At 35.8% G+C, this 26,550-nt stretch overlaps 1 protein-coding gene across 11 annotated transcripts in view; it reads right to left on the reverse strand.

Moving 5' to 3' along the window:
- LOC5566252 (tyrosine-protein phosphatase Lar) overlaps window positions 1-26,550 on the reverse strand; it is a 607,417-nt gene that overhangs the window by 508,820 nt on the left and 72,047 nt on the right. For all 11 annotated transcript variants that reach the window (XM_021845273.1, XM_021845268.1, XM_021845272.1 and 8 more), the window contains one exon: window positions 7,224-7,263. The gene's annotated coding sequence lies outside the window, so the exon portion shown is untranslated. The remainder of the gene's footprint in view (window positions 1-7,223; window positions 7,264-26,550) is intronic.

Genomic DNA, 26,550 nt, shown 5'->3' on the forward strand with positions numbered 1-26,550 from the left:
TTAATTGCTTCAATTGGCATTTGGCTTTTGGTCCGGGATAGTAAAAATCGTTCAGGAGGGGTCTTCTTACACTTAATTGCAATTTGATGGGACGTCCTTATGACATTCCACTCATTATAAATTTTCAGCAGACTCTCGTTAGGTACCCAAGTGATATATGAGCTTGTTCCGCTGTTAGTAATAGAGATATTTTCTATGTCTGAAATGATTGCCTTTTATTACGCATACTAAATACGGCTTCGTAGTCGTGCAGTTGTGTTTCAGGGAATTCCGCTGAAGAGTGTGGGTTCGATTCCTGTTTTATCCGTACAGTGGTCTAGATTTGAAAAAAAAAATCATGGTAGAAATTCCGCATTGTCAATATTAAACTACTTTTAGCACCAGAAGTATTTTGGAATTTAAGGTTTAGGTAGTTTAGGCCCCTTTAACTGCCTTCGCAGACAACTCTTACCAATCATAAAAGTACCATATCTTTCCTATCGGCAGATGATAAAATCATTTGTCTATAAGCGTCTTTTCATTAGTTCTTACTATTAAACAAATAAGCCTTATTTAAACGATTTCTACCGATAATGTCTTTACTTCAAGAGATAGAGAAGTGCGACGTTTAGCAAAAATACGCGTTTTAAGATATCTAACAACTTTGTAGAAGACATGGAAAAAGTCATTTTTTTACTTTAATTAAATGTTTTTTTTTTTACTTTCAATAAAATGTCTGTATTGGTAGAGTATATCATCACAAATTTTAAATTTTATGATAGCCCTTTTTGTTTTTATTTATTTATTTATTTATTTATTTATTGTATACAGTCTTCGACATTAAAATAGTATCGCACAGACTATTGTTTAAAAGCTAATCCTTAATTTAAACACAGTTTTGGACAAGTTAAAATCAAACAAATGGTACACATCATTGAAACGCTGACAACAAACATCTAGAGCATTATGCTGGTCATATTGAGTCCGATGAAAGGCCTGTCGGAAGAAATCGAAACTCCTAATCGATCGTCCCGGGGCGTTTATGCGCAGCCTTCCCAAGAGATCGGGGCAATCAATATTATTGTTCAGGAGGTCGAAGATCAAAAGTCGTTGTAGAAGTTCCCGTCTTTTTTGTAGAGTTTGCATCACGCAACGGAAGATGACGAAGAGCAAATCGCAGAAAACACTTCTGCACACGTTCTAGGCGAGCGATTTGGACGGAATGATATGGTGCCCAGACGGTGACGCCGTATTCTAATATACTGCGTACAAGCGAAACGTATAATGATTTCAGGCAATATACATCACCAAACGCTTGAGTGTTACGTCTTATTATGCCCAAAACTGCAAATGCCCTTGCGGTTACAGAAGATATATGCTGCGAGAATTTTAGCTTCACGTCGAGAATAACTCCCAGATCTTTAACGGCAGTGACTCTTTGAATTACGTTAGTGCCCATGGTATATTCAAAAGCAGTTGTTGAAGCCGGGAGAATGTAATAGAGTTGCACTTCTCAATATTCACTTCCATTCCATTTTCTCTGCACCATTTCAACAGTGCGTTCAAATCCATTTGAAGTGCGCAACAATCAACAAGTGACGTCACTACACGGAAGAATTTTAAATCATCTGCATACATCATCTTCGGGGATTTGATTGCGATCGATAGATCGAGAGCAAAGAGCACAAAAAGGAGCGGCCCTAGATGACTGCCTTGCGGGACACCAGAAGCAACAAAGAAAATAAGTAAAAGGGATTTAAAAATGACTAACTTATCCATGGCAGGTAACTAAAAAAAAGAAGGGGGGTCCCGTAGCCTCGAGGTTACGCTTTCACTTCGTAAGCGGAAGGTCATGGGTTCGATTCCCAATCCCCCCACACAAAAAACTCCGTCCAGCCACCAGAAGACGCCGCACGAAGGACCGGGTATTGGGGAACACATCCATCCTTTGTCAGTATCGGATGGTGACTGAAACACACTGACCCTCACACACTGACATGGCAAAATGAACCACCGCACACCTATAATCAACTTCGATATGGATATGGATTGGACCAACGGCATCACTCTTCTCTACCTGCTCGGTATGAGAGAAATAGCAATAAGAACTAGGATATAAATAGATTCTGTATATAATACTCGGCATAGTAGTGGCCAAGTGCACGGAGTGCCTAACAAATAAAAATAAAAAAATAACTGAAAAAGTTGTTCAACAATTTCTTGAAATTTTGAGGATTTAATCCTTTGATTGTATTATTTGCTCCTGTGAGAGACAGCGATAGAGTCAAAATCACAATCGTTTGGTGCTCAATATAATATAAAAAAATCGGTTAAGCGTGCTAATATACGCATCACCAACCAAAGGTCCTGGTCATTAACTCAGGGTGTCCATTCAAAATCAGTTTTCAAATTCCCGGATTTTTCCCGGATGTCCAAGAACTTAAAAAACAGATTACAAAAAGATCCTGCGACTCGATATCAGGGCTGTTACAACAGTCGCGAATTTCGCCAGGCCAGGCGCAAACGTTTTCGTTCAAAATCAAGAAAATTTACTTGAAAGAAAATGCAGTCACTATATTCAATTCTTCAACTGAAACACAGTGAACACAATTTCATCGTATAAGCTTCAGTTTTAAACTGAAAAACTGTTTGTGAAGTATCGATGATGGCAATAATTACGATGACGGATTCTTGAAAGGGGCCCAGATAGCCGTAGCGGTAAACGCGCAGCTATTCAGCATGACCAAGCTGAGGGTCGTGGGTTCGAATCCCACCGGTCGAGGATTGGAAATTTTCTCGACTTCCCAGGGCATAGAGTATCTTCGTACTTGCCACACGATATACACATGCAAAAATGGTCATTGGCATAGTAAGCTCTCAGTTAATAACTGTGGAAGTGCTCATAAGAACACTAAGCTGAGAAGCAGGCTCTGTCCCAGTGGGGACGTAACGCCAGAAAGAAGAAGAAGGATTCTTGAAAGTAAAAAATGTGGTGTAGGAAAATATAAAAAGCAATAACATTTCATCTGTAATTCGACATTTAACAAAAAGCATAAAAGAATATAAAATCTGAAGGCACTTGCTAAGATGGTTAGGATTCATTGTGTATTTAGATATAATATCGGAAAAAATGTCAGTTAAACAATTTGCTACCATTCTGAAAATGCACAATCCGAAAACTTATAATTTAAAAGTCAATAACGGTGGCGGCCACGTCCTTACGGTTATCGGGGAAGGGAAAGAATGTTAGACAACCATTGTTACTAGAGACCGAGTATACCTCTGCATATCCACAGTTTCCGTGGAAAGGATATTGGGTTAAAGGGATAAGGAAAGGATCTGCGAGTCAAAATATTCACGCATCTTTTATAAAACGTCGAAAGAGTTTTAAATGTATAATGCAATGTACTGTATATTGGTCAATTACTGTCGGACTAATGAAATGTTACCGTAATCCGGGTCATTTGGCGAATTTGGTCGGTATCAAAAAGCAATATCTTTTAAGGATCTTTTAATCATACGAGCCAAGATTTCAAACAGTTTTAGTTTTATAAGGATAGCTTTGCACAGAAATATTAACAGTTTTTTTTTAAATGTAAGCAATACTGTTGGAAAAGTCAGTACTAAACAATCCGCTGGTGCTAAGTTTATATGCAAAATTTGAATATATGAATTTTGTTGAACTATTGAAGTCGATTTTAAAATCATACTGCATAACTAGCGTAGTTTTTCGAACCGTTTATTTTCGGAAAACGTGCCTATTACAAGGTAAATAAACTACATTTTGGTATATTATTCTAGTTTCCAAAGATAAACTTCACAATTTTATTTGACCATTTTAAATGCAAAAGCTGTAAGATTTTTTTACGTCATTTTCTGTATTAGGAGACCCACATTTAGTAGATGGAGAGATTTATTATTCTTATTTTTACTTTATCATATGGAAATCAATTTCGCCACAGTGGACCATTTTCTTTTTTTTTACTTTCAAGCTAGGTTTATGATACATTATTATTTCCTAAAAAAAAATAGTTACATGCACTGATGGAGATCAACGAAGTACTGGTTCAGCCGAAATTAAGTTAACAATATCTCAGTTCCTAAGGATAATATAACAGAAAATTATAGTGATTAATATGCCCCTGGATTACGGTACTAAGAAAAGTGCATCAAAGAACACAGAAATTTGTTAAAACAATCAAGTTTACACAACAATGTTAAAATATTTTTTACGAAAAATCGATTAGTTGTTGTGACATGAAGAATTCGATGACAATTTGAATATTTTTTTGGCGCGGATTGGTGCTTCTGCTTCCAGTCGCGGATCGAATTTCAGAAGTCGCGGTTTTCGCGGATAACATTTTGAAGTTTTTGTAATAGCTCTGTATTTTTGGTTAAAATTTTTAAAGAGTTTTAGATCAAAAGATATAACATATTTGTTGAAATATCTAAAAGATCGTGACCCCCTCGAATAGGGTCTTAAAGCCCTGTCTCAATTTTAGTACCAAACGCTAAGACTTAGACCAGAAACACATGTTTACTAAATATTTAAATGGTTTTCGTTGGTGTAAGTCAAAAAAACATTTTCTACGGTTTTTGAGATTTTGTCAGACCCCTTGGTTTAAACTCAAATTTTGGGTATATTTTGTTTACCGTGTTCCTTCCGAAATGTCAGATAGGAACAGCCCTAGTGTTAAAACTCTCAGGTTAAAACTAAAAGCCCTGTGGCGTTTTTTTTTCGACAAAGTGATCGTCAAACATGATCAAAAGTGTCAAGGTTCATATTTGGAATTATTTTTAAAATTAAAGTTTAAATATGTTATATCCGTTATTTGAGCTTGAAAAATTGCTAAAATAGTCACAAGAACATGCTCTTTCGTATTATTAAATAAGAACAAGAATTCATTAAACATTTTACGACCCAATTTATAGGAAGTTCAGAGAAATTTTGGAATTATATATATATATATATGGCTCATTTCCTTCTAAGAATGCCTTAGGAATAATGCGTTAGTCATGGCTTAAAAAAAAACAAATAAAAAAATAGTTGATCTGATGAAACTCATGTTGAATCCAAGAAAAAAATTACAGAGACGGTATTTCCAAATACATGTTATTGTTCTCCTATGAAACTGGTTGACACTCTTGACATAAATCCAAGATTGCAATTTCCAAGTAATCTTCAAAAGGTTTGATCAAGATATCAAGAATCTTGTCAAAAATATAATAAAAATCTGGTCAAGAATACCTAGAGGCCCTCGTTATTGTTTTATCCATCAAAGATCTAGTTACGAAATTTGTTTTGGATGATTGAAAGAATTCGCTGTCAATCTGCAGAAATCTACACAAAATCTCGTCGGAGGCCTATAACTTTGTAATAGATCAAAGACTAGTCAAATTAGTAATCCTGACAAGGCTTCATCAAGAATCAGTATCATCAGCAACCCTAGAAATCCGCCAAAGGGAACTCTTAATGAATCTGTCCGGGATTTCGGAAGATCTCCCAATAAATGCAAACTTTTTTTGGCTTAGCATTTTGCCAACCTCTAAAAATCTACTAAGAATTTCAAGCAAAATCAGCCTAGGATCTTTTATAGAATCTCCTAAAATCTTATTAGCAATTTACTAATACTTCAGTGATCTCTCAGAAAGAACTTTCAAATACTGGTCAATTATCGGTTCGATTCCAGTAAATATCTTATTAAATATTTACCAAGAACTAAAATGGAAATCTAACACTCATCTCGAAAAGCACCTTGCCAAAAATCCTTAAGTACCCTTCTAGAAATGTTTCAAAGATCCTACTTACCAAAAATTATTCATAATGCGAAGTACTAATAACAGACGACTTTAAATTTAAACAAACCGGTAGTTTTATGTTTGAAATACATATTTTCCCGGGGTGTTCTCCAAATTCCCGAGCATTTCCCGTATTTTCCCCGGTCATTTGTAATTCCCGAGTTTTTCCAGGTTTTCCCGGATTTCCCGGATGGATGGACACCCTGTTAACTTATCCCAGCATCCTTTGCATGACAACTGAGGAAATGCGGAAGATTCTGCGGTCTCTGGTAATAATGGATTTCTAACTAACATTCCTTTCCTTCCTCGATTACCGTAATGACGTGGCTGGCTTAACTTTCAGCTCCATTCTATGGATCTCTGTACAACATCGATTGTTTAGATGATTCACGAGTAACAAACGTCCTCAATGAGACAAGCCTGCTACTAAGCTAAGTGTTCGTATGAGCACTTCTACAATTAGTAACTGAGAGGTTTTTTTTTTTGCAAAAGTTGCCATTTTTGTATTGGGGCTGTGTCCAGTGTTGATAGACTCACACTCACATCTCAATCAATATGCTCTCCCGTGAGAGCAAACTCATAAGAGATCTGCTTCGCAAATCTCACGCTTGAGATTTTGATGCAAAAATCACTCAATCAACTCATACTGTAAAAAATGATTCAGTCGCAAAACCCGTCAAAAACTCGTTAAACCCGTTAGAAAGGATCACTATAATTTTACAAGACCAACAAGAAATAATTGCCGTGTGTGAGTAAACTGTGGAAATACGAGACAATGAGTCAAAAAGTTGAGCCAACTCATCCATGATTTTTTGACTGCTGAGTTGCGTGATTAACAACTCACACATGAAAAATCTCAAGTGTGAGTTATGAGAAATTGAGTTATTCACAACACTGGTTGTGTCCATTAACCACGTGGTCATTTTTTTTTTTTGGGATTCCACCCCTCGGTATCATTTATCCATACACAAATTTGTGTGGTCCGTGATCATTGGCCAGACCCCTTCCCTCCCCCCATAAATGACCACGTGGTTTATCGATGACTCCCATTCGTATATCGTGTGGCAAAAGTACGGCGAAACTCTATGCCCAGGGAAATCAAGAAATTTTCCATTACGAAAAGATTCTGGACCGACCGGGAATCGAAATCAGACACCTTCAGCATGACTTTGCTCTATAGCCACGGGCTCTACATACACGGCTAAGGAAGACAATGTTCAATACTCACCTAAAATTTTTGAAAATGTTAGGAATTTTGTTTTTTTTTTTTCAACAATAACCTGCTGCTGTAATTTATTTTGAAGGTTCTATGGATTTTGTAGTTTTTAATTTTATAACACCAAGTGTTTTAACTTTCTCACAAACATCCTCAAAAAGTAAGTGAAGAAGTGGAAGTGTGGAAACAATTGTAGAGTGATTATTGTTCGTGGTAGATTCAAACTTACCTGTTATGTCGATTCCAATGTCCAATAATTGCGACTCAACCTGAAACAAAACAAAAAATAAGATATAAATTAAATATAAAGTATATCGATTATTTACAAAATGTTGTTTGAAAAGAATAAACCATTTAATCGCGTAAAAATAAACATAATCAAACTGTAAGGTGGTACAATCTGATACGCTGAACATGTTACCTAATGACGACGCAATACATTGCTCCTGATGTTTTCTTATTTGCTGCTACATACTTTGAATGTTATATGTACGAATGTATCTTATATTTTCCTGAGCTTTGCAAAAGAAAGCCAACACCACATGAAGTTAGAGCTTCAGATGCGATGAAAGCTTACTTGTGAGTTGTGACGGTGTAATAGCCAAACGAAGAAGAAAGCTTCCATTGCAAAGCGAGTGCGCATGATTGGGAACGTAAAAGCTTCCCTAGCAAAGTTGGGTTGTGAAAATCCCTATGAAATGAACAATTCATCGCACAGCCGCGACACATTTCATAGGACAGTCCAACTGGGAAAAAGTTGTCATTGTGCCGAGCTGATGTTTTCATGATAGAAATCATGTGCATGGGGAAAAGCTACAGATAAAAAAAAGTTTCACCTTTGAAAATTTGTTAGAGTATCATGAAACATAGTATGAAAAACGATCATATACATCATATACATTGTATTGTCACATGAACATTTTTTCGGTATAAATATTTTCATATTGGTCTCTAAACAACGAAAAATAATACTGCATACACTAACAAAAATTATGGTACCTTATACTTTATTCACCACTGCTCAATCAAATGAAAAACACACTGAGTATTTTATTTTGATCTTCTGTGTTGAGGTATATGCAAGAATGAGTGTGCTGAACTGGGTTAACAATATTCCACGGAAAAATAATGAAAATTGCGTTAAATTCAGAGGATAATATTGAGGGAATTGTTATTTTTGTACTTGGATTTTTCAAATAACACTTGGCATACTGAAACTCTAACCTGATGTGTCTGTAGGTATGTCGAAAAACAAGTTATTGTAATAGTTGTAGTATCAACTAAGGAATAACAGCCATAGTACACTGATCATATTTTAAAATATGTGATATTAATGCATCAATGTATGCATCATTATTTTAAATCCAATTTTCATTAAAGTCAGCTATCATTATGATTAAGGATTTTGTTATTATTTTTGAAAAAATAAGAACCATTCTGTGAATATCATATAACCAAAAATGAGCGTTTTGATGGAGGTAAATTTGTTTCAGAAAGGTTCCTTCAATGGCGTAATTCTATGAATTGTCAAGCTTTGTGTAGGTTTTAAGGTTTTAAGGAAGCCAATTGATTTTATGACTTTAGACACAAATTTAAAAGCTATTATTAATTTTAGCTATCCTTTTCACATTATATACAATACAAAAATGTCAGATATAATTTATCATGGATGCAAAACTATGAGTGTGGGAGATTGTTTCCCTCAATTTCAGTTTGGTTTTAGAACCCAATATTCTTTCCTATTCATTATCAAATTTGGCAAGGACGTGGTCAGTGCAGTTCTTTTTTCTAGCGTTGCGTCCCTACTGGAACAGAGACAGCTCCTCAGCTGTTCTTATGAGCACTTACACAGCTGTTAACTGAGAGGTTTCTTTGTCAATTGACCATATTTGCATGTGTATATTGTGAGACAGGTACAAAGATACTCTATACCCTGGGAAGTCGAGAAATTTCCAGCAGTTCTGGATAGGTATTACAAAATTCACAATCTTTGTCTTAGAGTAACGAAGACAATAAGGATTCATTCATGCTATAATATAGAACTGATCGTATTACTTCCTAATTTGTAAACGGCTACAACGTTTACAAAATAATCACAATCTTGTCATTTCTCAATGAAGGAGAGAAATGGCAAGAATTTGATTTTTTCATTAACGTCTGGGACGAAATTCTTGACTTGAGCTTGAGTTTATTTGCTAGTTATGGATCCCTTAGTAGCTGAAATTCATTCTCAACGCTTTTCTACAATTCAGGGCTGGTAGCGATCAGCCAGAAAAATAAAAGTGACTTTGACGACCAAAATTATCGAAATAGTGACCTAAAAGTGACTTTTTAACTACAAGTATTGGACAAATGAGGAGAAATGACATACATTAACCAATCTACATATTGGGTAAATTTAGAATGTAGAGAACTGCAGTAATTTAAAAAATTTCCTAACAGTTATCTGTCTGGGATAAGAATTGATTGTTATAAAATAGTCAAAAAGATGACGCATTGAAGATTTTACTTCTATTTTTTTACTAGACGAATATTACCTTGGAATAGGTTACTATTTTATATTTCTGATTTCAGTCGAAAAACTCATATTTTATCAATTACATGAACTCCAAAAAACCAACTTGTGATAGATTTTTATGCAAAATTCCTGTTAATGAGGAACTTACTAGCAACAATAGGGTCCTAAATCCCTGTCCCAATTTTAGTGCCAAATGCTTAAGTTTAGGCCAAAAACACATGTCTACTCAATTTTCTAATGTTTTCCGTTAGTTTAAGTCCATTAAATATTTTTTTATGTTTTTTTTTAGATTTTGTCACACCCCTTGGCTTAAACTCAAATTTCGAGTGTATTTTGTTTTCCGTGTCCCTTCCGAAATGTCAGATAGGAACAAGCCCAGTGTTAAAACTGAAACCCCTGTGGTGTTTTTGTCGACTAAGCGAACGTCAAACATGATCACAAGTGTCAAGGTTCATTTATGGACCCAATTTTTAAATTAAAGTTTTAACATGATACAGCCGTTATTTGATCGGGAAAAATTGCTAAAGTAGTTGAAGTAACATGCTCTTTCGTGTTGTTAAAAAAAATTGGATTTTATCAAAAATTTTAGGACCCAATTCCAAATTTAATAAAAAGCAAAATATAGAAACTCAGGATGAATTTGTGTGCATTTTTTTGTACTATTAATCTCTTATTATCTAACAATTATCTAACAAGCTGCCAGAAAAGTAAAGGAAGTTTTAACAGAATTGTCAAAACTCATGCTAGCGCCTGGATTAATAATGCAGTGCACCACCTGGAGTAAGGTGGGGCAAAAGTTCGACCTTAGTGGTATACTCAACTTTGCAGAACGAACTTGTGTCAAAATATTTACCCATTGTTAGTTATAACAGTTTCAAAATTGAATGTCTTAAACGAACTATTGCCCCACCGGTGCGATAAGAGTTTGAATCTAGTGTGGGGCAAAGGTTCGCTGCCTAAAACAAAAAGTATTGATACTTTTATGACCAAGTTATCATTAACGAAATATACACACTAAATTTACGTGAAAAATGCATAAAACAGGGTTAATTGTAATATACCCAAAAACAGCAGATTTCCGCAAAACTAAGTGAAAGCGTAAAATTTTGGTGCCATTTTTCGCACGGTCAGGCAAATTTCGCTAAATTTCAAGATAATATGTGGATTCTAAGCAATTTGCAAATTTTTCTATGAGTTTATACATGGGTCGAACTTTTGCCCAGCTGATTCGAAGCATTTTTATGATAGGCCTAGAAACGCCCTTAGGGTAAGTGTTCCCTTAGTTATGGGTATTCCTATAATTGCGGTAGTGCCGTTTTCACTGATTTTATTACATTAGTCACTGAACCGACATTTCCAATCGATGTATTGGCTTGTAGATACACGGGATAGCTGAAAAGAGCGTTCAAATTGCTTTAAAACTGATGAAATATAACTAAAATTGCTAAAATTTTACTTGCTTGTACCAATATTTGCGGTAAAGTGTTCCTATAGTGAGGGATCCCATAAGCAAACAAAAGGAACAGTGTACCAATAGTGGAGGTATTATTTTTCACTGACATGCCGTGGATTACTACGATGAAATCATTTTTCTCATTAAGTCAATGGTCGTTACTTCCCGTTACAACATCAACATGTGCATTAATTGCGCTTCTTGAATTAAGGCGGTTAAATGAAGTTCAATCGTGCTTAGTACGTCCACTATTGGTAGATCTATCTTAAGAGTAAAATTACCTAAGGCTTCAATAACAGTCTCCTACGAGTGTTTTGGAAAGCCCAAACAAGACGCTTCGTTTTCGGGACGCCGGGAATTTGGTTTTCGGTTCGCGGGTTTTGCTGGGCAGTGTTTTGTAAAGCCCAAACAAGACGCTTCGTTTTCGGGACGCCGGGAGTTTGGTGTTTTGTTTCGCGTGTTGTGCTGGGCAGTGTTTTGGGAAGCCCAAGCATGACGGTTTGTTTTCGGGGCGCCGAGAAGTTTTACTGTCCGCGCTGTGTGAGTGCGAAAAGATATTCGTGTTCAGTCGAGGATGGATTACCAACTGGTGAGCTCGTTTCATGCTTATGATAACACATTTTTTCATGAAAGCGTTACTTTTTTGTAATATTCAATCAAACTTTGTATGATTCGTCACTACAAGTGTCGGCATTATGCCTGTTTTATACAATTCTAATAAACAAGTAAAATTTTTGATGTTACTTAAAATATTTTTTGAATTGTTCGACATTATGAATGTCGACGTTTATTTTAAAACTTCTACCAAAGACTTTTCTTCTTGAAGCATAAATGTTGAATAATACTTTTATGTAATTTTCAAACAAACTATGTGTGGTTCGTCACTACAAGTGTCGGCATTATTCCTGTTTCATATCATTTAAAATAAACGCATATATTTTTCTCTTTTCGCCATTAATAAAAACTTCTTTTGAATGGTTCGACATTATAGATGTTGACGTTTATTTTAAATCTTCTACCAAAAACTTTTTGAGACAAAACTAAAAACTAGCTTAAAGTATAAATCGTATTTTTCCTCCTTATCCATGGATCGCATCACCGACCAAAGGTGACTCCCAGATCTTTTCCTTCTCCACTAATAAACACCCTTTCCGTGGTGATTGTGGAGATGCAGAGGTATTCTCGGTCTCTAGAAGCAACAATCATTACACCCTAACATTCCTTCCCTATCCCAACTGACTGTAAGGACCTGGCCGGCGCCGTTATTGATCAATAATATTAGATCTGCTAAAATTGCACTCCGAGAGTAAGCGGAAACTCCCATCCCTTATTCATTTGGATCGCAGTGCAATTATTACCAGTTCTGATCAATCACGGAGTAGCAACCATTGACATGTACAGTCAGTCTATGCTATGCTATGCTATGCTAAGGCTTCTATAACAGTCTCCTACAAGATTCACTTTTCGGTGGTAAATGAAATGCTTCACAACGCTTACTTTCTACTTGTAAATTTTGCGAAAATGAAGCTGGAATTAGATTATTTATACCGTTGTTACAAAAGATATATTTCTTTTTATGGCAATGTAAAAACCATATTAAAATAAGATTGTCGCCACTTATTTCTACTCAGTGAATCTACTAGTCATTATCCTCAGAGTAATATTCCCTACGCCGTACATGATAACGATGTGTCTAGCTAGCTAATAGTAAGAGTGGCTACGGATCATTCTGGTTAGCAAAAGGTAAACTGATCGTCACCAATAGTATTAATGTCCACTTCGAATAGATTAATTATTTGAAATGGGCATCAATTCTATCAATGACGCAGAATGTCCGATGGATCACATCCGAGATATTAGTGCATCTATGCCATGTGAATTATGACGCGGCTTTAGGCAAAAAAAATGCCAAAATGTGATACATACCACCACTACAGGTTACGCCTTTGGTTTCCATCATATGGGGGGGGGGGGGGGGTTATTTGGCAAAACTTTTCTAACAAACAATATTTGTAATTTCTTGAATTTCTTTTTGTTGAAAGTTGTGAAAGCTTTTCAATATAATACCTTCAAATATATGTTTAATGTAAGGTTAGAAAAACGTAACATGTTATCAGGTTTTTTTTAAATCGTCCCAAAAGTTGGAATTTAAACCATTTGATTACATCCGAACAATTGCAACAAAATTGTATCTCAACGAAAACTGTTGCTCGATGAATGCAGCTCCTACATGTGAAAGTAATTTACTAAATACAAAATGATGATGAATTGTTTCGTAAAACCGTTAATGTTTCACTATGGCAACAATTCGTGCTATGCTACCGAAATCGGTGTTGCTACCCTATGGGTATGAAAATAAAGTCAGCTTAACAGCAGTTTTTAGCAATTCCAGAAACTTGTACTATATGTCGGTGTCATAAAACATCAATTTAAAAATTTTAAAGAATACTACATCGGGGTTGTCATAGCCGACCTTCACTCTCATAAACCCAATATGCTTATATGAATGGTGAGCTTCCTTGTAAAGCAACTTGTTAGTGGGACGCATCATTCCGTCCGAGTGCCAAGCCTTCAGTAGCATCATTCATTCGTTGGTCGTCACGGTTCATGCAGCAGACCAGTTTCCATTCATCTCAACTCATTCCGTCCTGGCAGTCCTGGTGAGCTTCGTCAAATTTCACACTTGTTATGCCAGTTATGTAGAGCACCACAGCATGAAATTTGCACTTAAATGAGAGCCCGGCGCTTGATTCTGGTCCTACCTACTTGAATGCAACAATGGCCTGTGCAGTCGACCCGAGCGAAACGCAGGGTTGGTAGCGGCGGAGTGTCTTCAACATATAGAAAACATATTGGAGCCTTTCAGGAATGATGTAGAGATCAAAATGAGATCCAACTGAAACCACTAAGAGACCATACAGGAACCAGGGGATATCGACTTCAATGAGGAATCTTTGGTATAACTTATTGAGGAATTCCTGGTAAAACTTGTAATATTTTTCAGATTTTTTGTAGCAAATCTTCGCACATGTCTGAAAAAATAACTAAAATGACGTATGAACTCCTATAGGAATGCTTGTATTTCTTCTACTTCTTCTTCTTGGCATTACCTCTTCACTGGGACAGAGCCTGCTTGTCAGCTTAGTGTTTTTAACTAAGACCTTTCTTTGCCAATGTTGCCATTTTTGCATTCGTATATCGTGTGGCTGGTACGATGATACTCTATGCCCAGGGAAGTCAAGCAAATTTCCATCACTAAAAGATTCTGGACCGACCGGGAGCATGGCTTTGCTTTGTAGCCGCGGACTCTAAGTACTAGGTTCCTACTTCTTGTACTGCAGGAAATCCTAAACTGCCTGAACGATTTTCTTGAAAAACTCGGGAAGTAACCTATTAGGATTTTCTTGGATGGACTCATGTAGGATGATCTGCTAAGGCAACTCTAAAAATATTTTCACTGTAAATTACTGGAGGTAGTTGATATTCTGGACGAATTTTGGTGAAATTTGTGTAAGAATTCCTTGCAAAATCTCCTCACGAAATTTTCGAAATATGATCTTGTGACTAGGTAGCGTATCATTAAACGTTTTTATGATGTGATGCCTCCAGGAGACAGTAAAGAAATTACAGAAGAAATCTCTGTAGAAATGACTAGAAGTATTCTTAAAGTGTTTCCTCGAGGAATAACAGAACAATTTCCTGAAAAGCAACCGCGTGAGTTTCTGGAGGTTTCTTTTGAGCCTTTTAAGTTTTGCACCAGAATTCACTGCAAAGAGTAAAGGAAAAAAAATGTCTTACGAGACTATTTTTACTTACAAAGAAACTTAGGAAAACTTTCTTTCAAATAGAGTATTGCTCTAAAATAGTGACCAAGTCTCTAAGAAGAAACCGGCTACCAGCCCTGGAAACGGCAAAAACTCGCTCTTCGTCATTCGGAGCGATGATGGTCCAAATAGCCAACAACGTTCACAAACCAAGAATAACATAAAGCACATCAAAAAGTGTCTACCGACCACACCAGCATCTAGCAGCAACCAAAAAGGACACACCCTTATAATTATGTTGTTTGGATGCACTTTTTCTTGGTCGTTGTTTGCCTTCCCAGAGTTGTGGCGGTTTAGATGGATAAACGAAACTGTGACAAGGGTAGGTTTCTTGATCCTTCGGAGTAATTTACACATAAAATGTATACCCCATTCATGACCTGTCACAATAAACTTGTCTCGAAGTTGACCGAAAAAATAATCGAAAACCGGAGACTTCGACTCGGGCTGGTCAGGGCAGGATGCATTCTGTGCAATAATGCTCACGTCCCATCAGGTAAGGCAGCGAGCTGAATAGGTTGAATGAATATTTTAAAACCCCCAAGTCAAAGGACGAAGACCAAGCGAACACACTATGGGCCGGAAATTAAAATTTCGCGACAAAAGTTCAAAAAACCTGGTTTTAATAAAATAATAATCAGAAAAAAATTTCTCATTGCTAAGAACATATATGAAAAAATACAGACGATTCTATTCGATTCATTACAGAATTTCGTTGCATTTCTATGTAAGGGCGTAGTTAGGTTAGCATAGGGATGCTTTGAGGTGTATTAGTTTTTGCATAATTATTTAGAAACCAGTTTTATCCCTTAGTGGTGTAAAATATCGAATCAGCTGGACAAAACTTCGATCCATATATTGTCTCACGGAAAAATTACAAATCGCCTAAAACATACATATTTTCTTCAAATTCAGCCAATTTTTTGCACGTTTTTCCTCAGTTTTTTTGTGAAAAACTGCTATTCTCGGGTACATTACAATCAATTCTGTTTTGGACATTATTTTTTTTGATAAATATTTAGTGTGTATTTTTCCGCAAACATAAATTTTTGCCTGCCACAAATATATCGATACTTTCTGTTTCAAAATTTTGCCCACACTATATTCGAATTCTTACCACACCGGTGAGGCAGAAGTTCGTTTAAGACAATCAATTTTGAAACTGTTATAACTAGTAATGGGTAAATATTTTGACACAGGTTTGTTGAGCAAAATTATGATCAAAATTTTGAAGATTTACTGTGAGGTATTTATTTCTTTTCAACTGTTACACATATTATGGAAATATCTATTATTCTACTAAGGTCGAACTTTTGCCCCACCTTACTCTATATTTAAATTTGTGTTATCTTTAGTTTGATTCAAGTTTATTATCAAAGTGCTTAAAGTCTTGTTGCGAAACGTTGATTTCTGTCTCATAGTGCAACGATTCTGTGTCGAGTTAAGTCAAGTTCATAAATTGTGCCAAGATGCATGATTAAAACTCATTTTGTATAACGCCAAACGTTTATTAGATTACAAGGTGCACTCGGGTGACATTTTCCACTCCTGTCGTTGTTACTGACTGGTGGCTGTTTTTTGCCCTTGTCGACAACGACGACCGATATGAACAACAACAATAACTGGGTAGGGACACTCAACCAAACTGGGTCAAGCCAATGTCAGATGCTGAGTGGTATTGTTGTTGAGTTAGCAGAAGCCACAGTAAACGTAGACCTGGATTCTAGGGCCACCGACCACAACCATGATGTTTTATGCAGAACTAATTATTTAGTTTTAATTAAGTTCACGCAACGGCTGGGCTGGCAGTGTTCGTTAGAAATATCCGTTGTACCAGGGTGCTATCGCTTTTCCAGCAGCGGTCGAAACGTGATTCTAGGATGACAAGAGTTCAGTAGGTAGTACTCGTTAGAATTTTTCAATAAGAGCCGAAAGGAGAACTTGATTATTTGCGGAAGTTGTTTTTTGTATTAAGGTAAAACCTGTATAACATCTAAATTTCCAAAGCACAAATCTAAAGAACCAGACAGAGTCCTGCACTGAAATTGTCTTTGAATGATCATCTATGTTCATCACCAGTGAGTGACCAATCGATCAAAGTTCCAATAAGGCTCCTAATATCTTAGCAATTTCTCCAGAGATTCAATAAGAGATTCGTCCAAAGATTCCTGCAAAAAATATTGACAGCGAGATTTAGAGATTTCGCACGGAATTCCTCCAGAAATGTCACTATTGATTCCTTCATAGATTTCTCCAGTAAAATTTTACTGGGATCCTTCCAGGAATTTCTGCCATAAATCCTCGAAGATTTGTTTCAGGAATTCCTTCAGGTAAGCTCCGGTATTTCTCCAGAGATTTCTTCTGGTATTCCTTCAGAGATTCCTCTAGAAAATCATCCAAGGATTCTTGCAGAGATATCTTCAAGGCTACACATATTTAATTTTATGAATGGATTCTTAGAGTATGTTAAAGTTCAATTAGTGGTTTTCATATCTTCAAGGCTTTCTCCATGAATTTCTCCAGGAGTTACACTAGGACAATTTCTTCAAGGATTACTCAAGATATTTCTCTAGTGATTTCTTCAGCTTTTCCTCCGATGATTCTTCTACGAAAATATACATAGATAACCCCAAATTGTCCTCTCAAAATTCATCCAGGAATTATTCCGAAGATTTCCTCCGAGATTCCTCCCTGGATCGCTTTAGAGTCCAGAAATTATACCAGGAATTCTTGCAGGTGATCCACAACTCACAAATTCGTCAAGAATATCTTGCAGGAATGCTCCCAGAATTACCACGAGGAAAATCGCGATATGAATTATTCTAATGATTTCTCCAGATAATCCTCCAGGGATTCCCCAGGAATTTCTCCAGGGACTCGTTCTGTGTCTCCAAAAAATCCTTCATGGATTCCTCCAGGAGCTCTTCTTGAAATTCCTTCAGAAATTTCATCAGAAATTATCCTAAGAATTACTTCAGGAATTATTTAAGGAAAATCTCTACAAAAACTCCTCCAGTAAATGCTCTACATTGATTTCTTTTGGAAAATCTCTTGATGGAATCCTCCAGATATTTCTCCTGTGATTTCTCCAATAATGAGTTCAGGTATTTCTCCAGAAAAATATCAAGTGGTTTTCCAGGAATTTCATTACGAATTCCATCAGCAAAATCTCTACAGTGATTCTTCGTGGAATATCTCAAAGGATTCCCCAGGAATTCTTCCAGAAGCCCTTTAGAGATTCCTACAAGAGTTTGTCCAGATACTTATCCAGGGATTTCTTTTTTTTTTTTTTGTATGGTATTTAGTTGGAGCTGCCTGACAGCTTAACTTGTCAAGGCTGAACCCTCGGTCTGGCTTTTGCCAAGTTTCCCCTCTACCAGGACCAATACTCAGACGGACTAGGCAATGGCGCCCACATGAACACTGTTTTTTTTATTAGTATTGTGACCTGGTAGTTTTTGAAAAGTACCCATATTCCCTTGCTTCTGAGAAAAGGAAGCATTATGAAAATCAGCAGCTCCATTAGAATTTGTTTGAAATAGTAGTGTAGAATTTGTTTGAAATAGTAGTGCATTACTAATACTGTCTAGTCGAAATGGTTTTGAATAATTTGTCATTCAAGTGCTATTCTGATTACTATTGTCTTTTACGTAAGATTAGAGTCTTAAATGTCAAGTGTCGTCAAGTCTTAACAAAATTAGGCTGTTTAGTAGTAGTTCTAGTTAATTTCATTTTTTGTTGTTATAAGTATTTATTGGTCATTACGTTCATATATCCTTAAAGAAAAAAGTCGCTTTCCTTGTCAGTTCAACAATTTTTCGAAACTAGCAAGTGTACCCTAATGATCGATCTCAGCGTCTTACTTTCCATAGTCATTTTTATAGTGAATATTGAAGAGTAAAGTTACCTTAGGCTTCTATTACAGTCTCCTACAAGATTCACTTTTCGATGGCAAATGCAATGCTTCACAACGCCTACTTTCTACTTGTAAATTTTGCGAAAATGAAGCTGGAATTAGATTAATTATACCGCTGTTACAAAAGAGGTATTTCTTATTATGGCAATGTAAAAACCATATTAAAATAAGATTGTCTGTAGATTCTACTCAGTGAATCTACTAGTCATTTTCCTAAGAGTTCCTGAGTATTCCCTACGTCGTATATGATAACGATGTATCTAGCTAGCTAATAGTAAGAGTGGCTACGGATCATTCTGGTTAGCAAAAGGCAAACTGAACGTCACTAATAGTATTAATGTCCACTTCGAATAGATTAATTATTTGAAATGGGCATCAATTCTATCAATGACGGAGAATGTCCGTTGGATCACATCTGAGATATTATTGCGTCTATGCCATATGAATTATGACGCGGCTTTAAGCAAAAAATGCCAAAATGTGATACCACCACTACAGGTTACGCCTTTGGTTTCCATCATATGGGCTAATGGATTATGCCCTCCCATCGCGGCAAGGTCGCATAACCAAGGGGAGGGCTTATCTTCTTTAGTAAAATCTCTACAGCGATTCCTACAGAGGTTTCTTCAGGTTTTCAATTTCACAAAGGATTCAATAAAGATCTAAATGATTTCCTCTAGAAATTGTTCCAGGGATGAGCTGGTAGACAATAAACTGCATACTTTAATTAAATTTGATTTTCATTAATGCAGTTTTTACTATAGAAAAGTCGTTGAAAAAATAAAGACTGCGTAGCCAAAAAGCGTTTTTGATGTTGCAGGGATTTTTTCAGGAACTCCTCCAGAGACCCCTCGATAGGCTCCTACAAGAATTTCTCCAGGGATTCTTCAAGGGAGTTAACCGAAGATTCCTCAATTTTCTAGAGATACAAAGCATTAAGCCGCATTGACTTTTCATCAGGAACGTGTTTCGACTGTGAAATTGGACGTTGCATGCTAGTCCATTGTCTGGTTAAGTAGCAAGTCAAAGAACAAATCGTCCACTGGAAGCATTTCACGCTATGTCTAAACCAGTAGATTATCTCAATCTTATCATGTTTTAGCTATTTTTTCATATACAGCCTATGAGAATCAACAAAAATCACGTTTTCCTACACATTTTAGCCCATACAAAATCTATGGGAAAAATTTCACCGATAGAATATTTTGAAACCTTCCGATTATGAAAATATAGCCCTATCAGTATTTGGCCCTATCACCTCTAATTTTGTCGAATTGCCAAATTTTAGCCTTTTATCAATGATTAGGGCCCAGATAGCCGTAGCGGTAAACGCGCAGCTATTCAGCATGACCATGCTGAGGGTCCTGGGATCGAATCCCGCTGGTCTAGGATCTTTTCGTAAAGGAAATTTTCTCGATTCCCAGGGCATAGAGTATCTTCGTACCTGCCACACGATATACACATGCAAAAATGGTCAATCGGCAAAGAAAGCTCTCAGTTAATAACTGTGGAAGTGCTCATAAGAACACTAATCTGAGAAGCAGGCTTTGTCCCAGTTGGGACGTAACGCCAGAAAGAAGAAAATATGATTAGGTTTTCTCAAAAAATTTGCTCGCTTCGTGTGTATAAAATGTTAAGGAAATTAATTCACTAAGGAATGTTGACCACTTACAGTAAGTGAGAATAAGTTGACGACTTACAGTACAATCAATAAAAAAAAGGGCGAAAAAAAGTCGTAACATGTTTTACGCTAGTTTTATACAGAAAATGACAGCAAATTTGGTTTATTATAGTTTTACTTATTAGGTGAATAGTTTAATCCGTCCGTGAACTCTGTTTTTGTTTTGAACATGATTTTAATCTCTTACTTTCAACTTACAAGAGAGGGATTCCACGGAGGCATGCAAGTCGATTCTGATCGACCATTTCAAAAATATCTGAAACTTTGCACAGTTTTTCAGTTCCATCTAAATCGTCATTTTCCAATATCAAATCTTCAAGTTGAGTCACGACTAACTTTTCAAAAGGGTGTATGTGAAAATGGTTCAAAAATATTCAAAAAGCTGCACAGCAAAAACGGTTCGTTCGATTGTTAGACAACTAAAGAAACAAAGTTAGACAACTAAATAAAGATTCCAAAAAAAATACACACATTAAAAATTTTTTTTTTTTTGCATTAAAAAACATCATTTTTGTCACAAAAACTCAAATATCTCAAAACCCTATCGGAATACCAACGTAATTTTTTTAGGGAAAACGGTCCATTATATTAGCTATCTACCATAAAAATTTGGTGATGGTAAGCCAATAAACAAAAAAGTTATGACATTTCAAATATTTCACAAATTTGACACTTAGTGAAATTTTTTTTTTCATTGTTATTTTTTTTTTGAATCGCAGTTTGTTGCTGAATTTTTTGTTAAGGGTACCACATGAGGTTAACAAGTTGTTTTCATGATATTTTATTTAATTATTCATAACTATTATAGCATCTATTAGAAAGTTAGACGCGATCCAGTGTTGTGATCTAAAGTCTTGATAGTGTCATATTTTTTATTGTACGTAACTGAAGAAAAATTCTCTCAATAGTGTTGAAACCTTTTGATAAAAGAAACCTATAAGAAATCTAATATTGAAGACAAAAGCTACAAAAAAAGTTTTCTATACAGGTATACGACTAGTTTACCTGCAAAAAGTTTACCTCGTAGAGAACAAGGCGGGTCTATACCCAGGTGATCTAGTATACGTAAAGCAGGTCGGTTTTCTCGGCGCTGGTTTTCTCCACAAAGTTAAAATCTGATTACACCTGGGTATAGACCCGCCTTGGTAGAGAATAGACTTTGTTAATCATATTTGGGAGAAAGCGAGTAACTTCAACAACATCAAAAACATGATAGGTACATACCATGAACATACTCACGAAAAAGCTAAAATATACTACCACTATGGTTATAAAAGATTTAATTGTAAAATTTTTCTTCAGTCAAGCAAACGACACCAAACTAGTCAGTAAAAACTTAAAAGTGATTTTGTTTATTAAAATCTAACGAGCAACATGAGTAGTCGCTTTCTCAACTGTTGCAGGCCGTTTGCAGAAAAAAAGTGTTCGAAAGAGCTACGAAATCTCACCGAAAGCACCATAGATAAACTGAAAGCGGCTGGTTATGCTCCAATGTCTACATTGAATACAAATTTACGCATTTGTACGTCCTGCCGTTTAAACGTTGACAAACGGGCAATCTGTACATCATCGGTGGATCAGGTTGCAGGAAGTTCGAAAACAACAACAACTGAGGAATTACTAGATGCACCGACAACAACTGAGGAGTTACCAGAAGTACCAAGTGCAGATAGTCTTGCCACGGTACCATCAGCGACATCTGTTTCAACAAATCAATCAGAAGATGAGTGCATCCAGAAGGTCAACATCGAACGCTTCAACGAAGGGATAGCTGGAATAAAAGTGACTCCGATTAAATGGACGAAGATGGGTTACGTCAATTATCACGAGAAAAAATACCGTGACATCAACGAAGCTGTACGAAGAAACCTCTTCAAATTAGGACCTGAGGATGTGGAAAATACAGACTACGAAACTATTGAAAAACCTGTAGATGAGTTTGTGTCATTTTTTTGCTTGAAATTAGAAAGTTTAATTCCTCACGACTTTATTAAAACAGAGCAATCCCGCTTTTTAAAAAAATACGAAAAATACATTACAAGATGGTGAATTTTTAGTCATTTGTGATTTTTCTGAAAACTATAGCTTTGTATTGCAAGATGAAGTGCAGTCCCATCACTGGAACGTACAACAAGCTACAATTCATCCATTCGTTATTTATTTCAATGGAAGTACGCAAATTGAACATTTTAGTTTTATTGTAATTTCCGAAGATTTAAGACACGACTCAGTATCTGTAAATTTGTTCATTGCCAAAATGATTAACTTTTTACGCGTTGATAAGGATAAAGAAATCAGAAAGATATATTTCATGTCTGATGGAGCAGCATCGCAGTATAAAAACCGTAAGAATTTTTCGAGCCTATGTCAATTTAAATCAAAGTACGGAATTGATGCAGAATGGCATTTCTTTGCTACGTCACATGGCAAAGGTCCTTGTGATGCTATTGGAGGAACCATAAAGCGCATGGCCACAAGAGCAAGTTTAGCCAAAGAACGTGAGCATCCAATTAAAACTGCAAAAGAACTATTTGATTGGGCGCATCGCAGAAAAGAAGAAGATTTAACAAAATTATCATTTTGTTTTACTACTACTGAAGAGTACGAATTAACGGCATCAGAGCTCAGCGAGCAATATAATAACGCGATAACGATCCAAGGAACCCAAAAATTTCACTGTTTCATTCCATTGTCAGAAAATAAAATTAAAGCAAAACTATACTCGAACTGTACTGATAATGATGCAAAAGTGTTCGATATTGTAAAAAAATTGAATAACAATAAATAAATAAATAAGTATTAATGAAATGTTTTCATGATCTCATGACGCATACCCAAATCCAAAACTTTTAAAGTTTATATATAACATTTAGAAACTCATCGATCATACTCTAAAAAAAATATCCTGGTAAAAAAAAAAAATATTTTCGTGTAATCTGTTAATTCATTTTAATTTATACATATATACATATACATATAATATTTATACATATACATAATATTTATACATATAATATACATAATACTAATGAATACATGAAAACGACTTGTTTAATTCACGCAAGGCCCTTAACAATAAAATCAGCAACAAACTGCGGTTCCCGTAATAATTTACACCGAAAAAAAATATTTTTTTTCTACTAAATGTGAAAATTGTGACATGTTTGAAATGTCATAACTTTTTTGTTTATTGGCTTACCATCACCAAATTTTTATGGTAGATAGCTAATATAATGGACCGTTTTCCCTCAAAAAATTACGTTGGTATTCCGATAGGGTTTTGAGATATTTGAGTTTTTGTGACAAAAATTATGTTTTTTAATGCAAAAAAAAAATTTTTTTACTGCGTGTTTTTTTTTTGGCATCTTTATTTAGTTGTCTAACTTTGTTTCTTTAGTTGTCTAACAATCGAACGAACCGTTTTTGCTGTGCAGCTTTTTGAATATTTTTGAACCATTTTCACATACACCCTTTTGAAAAGTTAGTCGTGACTCAACTTGAAGATTTGATATCGGAAAATGACGATTTAGATGGAACTGGAAAACTGTGCAAAGTTTCTGCTCAATAGAAAAAAATGAATTAAAAAATTTACCAAATTTTGGTGCTGTTGCTTGGAATCACTCAAGAGAGTATTTGGAAACATTTGGAATACTACCTGATGATCAAAAAAGAATCTTCAAATCATTTGTAGGGGCCCAGATAGCCGTAGCGGTAAACGCGCAGCTATTCAGCAAGACCATGCTGAGGGTCGTGGGTTCGAATCCCGCTGGTCGAGGATCTTTTCGTAAAGGAAATTTTCTCGATTCCCAGGGCATAGAGTATCTTCGTACCTGCCACACGATATACACATGCAAAAATGGTCAATCGGCAAAGAAAGCTCTCAGTTAAAAACTGTGGAAGTGCTCATAAGAACACTAATCTGAGAAGCAGGCTCTGTCCCAATGGGGACGTAACGCCAGAAAGAAGAAGAAATCATTTTGAACGTTTGTAAAATAGAAGTAATGATTTCTCTAGTAGTAGCTATTCTCGAGATATATAAAGTTTTATGCAAAAAAAAAAATAATTAAACAATAAACAAGGCCATTTTCACCAGTTATTCGGGATTATTCATGACAAAAAAATGAATAGATTCTAAGCTAGAATTTTTTAAATGAATTGCATGAAAAATAAAATATAAAGGCCACTTTTAAAAGTTAGTCTTTAGTCAACATTATTAATTTATCTATGGAAAACACTTATTCTACCACAACGAAAATATGTGCAAAATTTACTACAAATCGAAGATGGTCGAGTGCAGTGACTGACCGAGTTGATATGGAATTCGTCTTTAGCCTTTTAGGGATAGTACACAAATTACGTCACGCTAAAATTCAACTTTTTCGGCCACACCAAACCCGATGGATTCCGATGAGCTGAGAGATGGTTTGGTTGGAAGCTCGTCAGTACATTTATGTGCTCCTGAGAAATATGTAACTCTATTCGTTAGGCTTGTCACGCTTGGCATGAAACGCATGAAAAATGAGACTTTGGGGTTTTCTCAAAGCTTCCGAGAAACAAATTGTTAAATGCCTGGAGAAAATCTTTGCGGACTGATTGGAGGTAATCCTTGAATAATTGTTGATATACCCTACATCTCTTTGAAAGAATCCGTAAAAGAATCACAGAAGAATTCTCGACAGGAATCCTAAAAAATATCGGAATATTAACTAAAGGTGATAATGGGTATTGGAAGATTTATAATACGCCAAAATAAATAAAAAAACGATTGCAAATCCACAGACAATTGCATATTTAGAAACTTTTCTCTTACAATGAAAGCAAGCTATTGTTAGCAGAATCTCTGAGATTATCTCTAAGGTTTTTAAGAGAAATCCCAAGAAGAATCTCTGAACGTGTTTCTTGATGAAAGTTGCTTTTTAACAATATTATGATGAGGATTACGGATTCAAGTCAATTGAACATTTGTGTTGACTTCCCAGGGCATAGAGTGTCTTCATGCTTGTCGCACAATATACAAATTCAAAAATGATTAATTGACAACAAAAACAAGCTTTCAGTTGATAACTGTAGATCTGCTCTTTAAATATTTAGCAGAGAAGTAAGTCTGTCCCAGTTTGGACGTAACGCCAAAAAGGAAGATAACGAGGAAGCCTAGTATCGATCTCAACATAGCCTATTATTCTGCAGGACCTATTTTCACCAACACCCGTAGCTGAACAAAAATGAGTGTTTCCACATGAAATCACATGACTCCCTAAAACGAAAAGTGAACCCTTTTTGTAACTCTGAAAACTTTTGCACCTCTCATTTATAATACCTCAACCCCAAATCGATAGTATCGGCCATCAGCCTCACCACCTTGCGGTGAACACTGTCATAATTGCTCGGAAACCGATTGAATGGAATGATAAAACTAATTTCTTCATGTCCTCACACAGCCTCACCGATTTGATGGTTCACTTCCTCGAGCTCTACCCATCTCTGATAGTTTTTACGAAAATCAATGGGAGCCGAATTAACAAGCATTTAAAGCAAGGGAACACAAAAAGTAGTCAATAATGTAATTAAACATACGCAGTAGTTTGCATTTAAGCAATAAAATCGAAAATAGTAGTTTACGTAACAAGTTGCAGGATGACGATTTTTACAGCACAAGTCGTACATTTGTCCAACGAGGCTTGCCGAGTTGGATAACTACGACGAGTGCTGTAAAAATCGAGTTCTGCAACGAGTTGCGTAAAACATTTTTTGCAATTTCGTAGAACACCACTGGAGGGTATCAGAAATCACATCTGGATGCTTGCACCATTATTTTGCAATTTCTGAAAATAGTTGGGTAATGATTCATTACGCAACTCAAAACAGCGTTGCGTAATGAATAATTACAGCACTGGTTTCAGTTGCGTAATGAAAATTCCCGCACCGCATACTTCAGTGCAGGAAAGTAGGCCGTATCATGACAGATTGGCGTGATAAAAAACAGCCTATTACGATGAGAAATTGCAAAAAGAAATAAACAATGAAAAGTTGAAAACTAAAATAAAAAAAAAGATATATATTTCTATTGAACAATATTAATAAGAAATAAAAAAATAAAATTTGCGCTAAAAAACTTAAAAATGAGTAGTAACTAGTTATTTGAGGGATTTAACGTGGTTTGTTCT

Source organism: Aedes aegypti, chromosome 2 (genome assembly GCF_002204515.2).
Source record: "Aedes aegypti strain LVP_AGWG chromosome 2, AaegL5.0 Primary Assembly, whole genome shotgun sequence".
Classification (NCBI taxonomy): domain Eukaryota; kingdom Metazoa; phylum Arthropoda; class Insecta; order Diptera; family Culicidae; genus Aedes; species Aedes aegypti.